The sequence below is a fragment of the Sinocyclocheilus rhinocerous genome, unplaced genomic scaffold (assembly GCF_001515625.1).
Source record: "Sinocyclocheilus rhinocerous isolate Xijiao unplaced genomic scaffold, SAMN03320098_v1.1 scaffold532, whole genome shotgun sequence".
Classification (NCBI taxonomy): domain Eukaryota; kingdom Metazoa; phylum Chordata; class Actinopteri; order Cypriniformes; family Cyprinidae; genus Sinocyclocheilus; species Sinocyclocheilus rhinocerous.
In genome coordinates this window covers 526,389-529,686 of record NW_015642820.1, presented here as the reverse complement: position 1 = coordinate 529,686, position 3,298 = coordinate 526,389, and the positions used below count along the sequence as shown (strand labels likewise).

Here is a 3,298-nt window from a genome sequence, read left to right as displayed (position 1 = left end):
GGTGCTGTGTGTACATTAATGAGGAAAAAAAATTAACTTAAATGATTTTAGCAAATGGCTGCAATATAACAAAGAGTGAAAAATTTAAGGGGGTCTGAATACTTTCCGTACCCACTGTAGATACGTTTGTTTCCTCATGGGAACAGATTTGGAGAAATGTAGCATTACATTACTTGCTCACCAATGGATCCTCTGCAGTGAATGGGTGCCGTCAGAATGAGAGTTCAAACAGCTGATAAAAACATCACAATAAGTAATCCACATGACTCCAGTCTGTCAATTAACATCTTGTGAAGTGAAAAGCTGCGTGTTTAAGCTGCTTGAAGAAAAACAAATCCATGCTTTTTCAGTGAAAAAGTCGTCTCGTCTGAATCAGGAGAGAAATATGCACAGATCAAGAGCACGGTTTACAAGCAAAAACTAAACAAATATGTTGGTGGATTTTGATGTGAGAAGACAACAGGGGTTGGACTTTTCCACTGGAGAAAGCATTATTATGGATTATGGAAGAGATTAAAGTTAAAGTTAAAAAGTTAAATTGATTTGTTTCTCACAAACATGCAGCTTTTCATTTCACAAGACATTAAATGATGGCCTGGAGTCGTGTGGATTACTTGTGGGTTATTGTGATGTTTTGGACTCTCATTCTGACGGCACCCATTCACTGCAGTGGATCCAATGGTGAACAGAAAAAAACAAACTCATCTCAGGATGGCCTTTTATTAACCTATTCCTTTAAGTAACCAACATAAGGCCTATGCAACCTTTTTAAACTTTTAAAGTTTATCCTAATGAATTTTACATTTCTAGTTTCATGATGCAACAATTTCAGAACTAAAGAAAGAGTTGCATGGTGTCAAACAGATGTTTTTTGACATGCTGAGGTCACAGAAGGTTTACTAATGTAAAAACGCACTTGCAGTTGGGATTATGAATATAATACCAAACCATGCAGTTGTATTTGTTGGAGAAGCGATACAGTGTCTCTCATTGAATGGGATGGAAAGAACAGTGGTTGAGATGTTTGCACAGGACGGTCAATAAATAGTTCACAGCTGATGAGCAACATGTGAAGAGAGAAACCTCTAATGCGAAATACATCCTGGCGCCGAGCACTGATAACACAAATAACACCAGTGACAACAGGGTAATGAAGCTGTAAAACCTGTTGTCACATACAGCAGCCTATTAAAAGGTTAATTTGATAAAACCAGGCAACATCCACCATTTCCCTCCTCAACTAGCCTAATAAAATGTTTAAGATGGCATAAAAAGACAGGTGATGGACAAATACAGTAAAAGAAAGACCGAAAAGATGAATTTGAATAATCTCTAATTGAGAGCCCATTAAAAAAACAATAAAGGGTTAGTTCACCCAAAAATGAAAATTAGGCTGCGTTTTACTCACCCCCGAGGCATCCTAGGTGTATATGACTTTCCCGGAACTGCTTCTGTTTACAACAGTGAGCGCAAGCTAGATTCAAGTGATTATTACGTTTTGAATATGGATATTTTTCTTACAAAAATGCATCGATTTGCTACAGGAGGCCTTTGTTCACCCCCCGGAGCCGTGTGAGACACTTTTTTTTATGGATTTTTATTTAAGTTCTTTTGGACCGAAGCAATGCAACACCCGCAGAATGGCATTAAACAGACATTTTTAATATAACTCCGACTGGATTCGTCTGAAAGAAGAAAGTCATATACACCTAGGATGCCTCGGGGGTGAGTAAAACGCAGCCTAATTTTCATTTTTGGGTGAACTAACCCTTTAATGTTCTTGCAGAAATGCTTTTCAAAAATGCAAATTGAGATCAAGAGCCACATTGGCTCCTCTGAAATGCCTCATGCACTCGTGCTGTGAATTTTAGGACCAAAACATTTAATTGTATATATTTTTGGCCTTTACTTTCGTATTCTTGTGTTCCATCTCATCATCAGACAACAACATTTCTCAAGTTCTTTTCTCTTAAAAACAAAATTGCAAAACTCCCATAGGGGCCTGTCAGCACCTAAACAGAACAAGTTAAGAATGACTCTGTAATAATCTATAATTTACCTCTTGAATTGATGCAAATAGGATTTAAATATCTAATCCTTTTTCATTTGGTTTTGAAGGCATATGATCCAGAAGGTCCTGTTTTGTAAAAGCAGATATTCATATGGTACAATTAGCGAAGCTGAATTAATGTGTATAGATTATTAGTTTATTTAAAAAAAACAATTTTTTTACCTCTCTGAAAGTCTCTGAAGAAAGTATCTTCATGATGTACGTCTGGTACATTCAATATTTAATTTCCTAGAAGAGAAACAAGCTTAAAACTTCCCGGGAAACTAAATGGCATAAGTGTGATTTATTTATTTTTTTTGGACATCAAATAGGATTAATATGATTGACTGAAGTTAATTGCAGTGCTAATCTTTTAGGATATTGTCAATAAATGAGATAACACTGCCCTCTAGAGTCAAAGACATCCACTAGACCTGCAGATGAGCATAGTGTAAATGCAATAAGACTCTGTGTCCTGTAGCTCTAGGTGAACACTCAGAACTTAAAGCAAATGAGCGAATGGCTTTTTGGTACATGTGCTGTGAATAGTCTGCAAGACCTAGAAATCCCAATGAGTCACTGAGTTATTGAGGAAACACTGTTGTTTATGAGAGAAACACTGTTGTGCAAGAATGACACATCTGTTTCTGAAAACATGTCGCATTCTGTGATGGATGTTTGATTCACATTTTGGCTCCTTTCTGTACGACATCTTGACTGTATTTTCAATCTTGTAAGGAGAATTAAGGTGTGACTAAGGTGTGATCATCTTTAGGCTACCGTTCAAAAATGTATAATGCTAAAAAAATACTACTTCAAATAAATGCTTGTCTTTTGAACTTTCTAGTCATCAAAAAATCCTGAAAAAAAGTGTCACGCTTTCCACAAAGATATTAAGCAGCACAACCGTTTTCAACTTTGATAATAATAAATGTTATTGAGCAAAAAAAAACAAAAAAACATTCTGAACGATCATGTGACACTGAAGACTGGAGAAATGGATGCTGAAAATTCAGCTTTGCATCACAGAAATAAATTGCATTTTAAAATATATTATAATAGGAAGCAGTTTTATAAAACTGTAATCATGTTTGACGATATTACTGATTTTACTGTATTGTTAATCAAATAAATGCCGCCTTTGTGAGCATTAAAAACATTTAAAAAAATCTTACCAACCTCTAATCTAACCTTTGAATCTTAGTTAGTAATTTCAACTTTTAAAAGTAATATTTACACTCCTTCAAA

General features: G+C 35.4%; 1 protein-coding gene across 1 annotated transcript in view; it reads left to right on the top strand.

Annotated features, from left to right (window-relative positions):
* wnt4 (wingless-type MMTV integration site family, member 4) overlaps positions 1-3,298 on the top strand; it is an 18,490-nt gene that overhangs the window by 4,561 nt on the left and 10,631 nt on the right. The window lies entirely within an intron of this gene.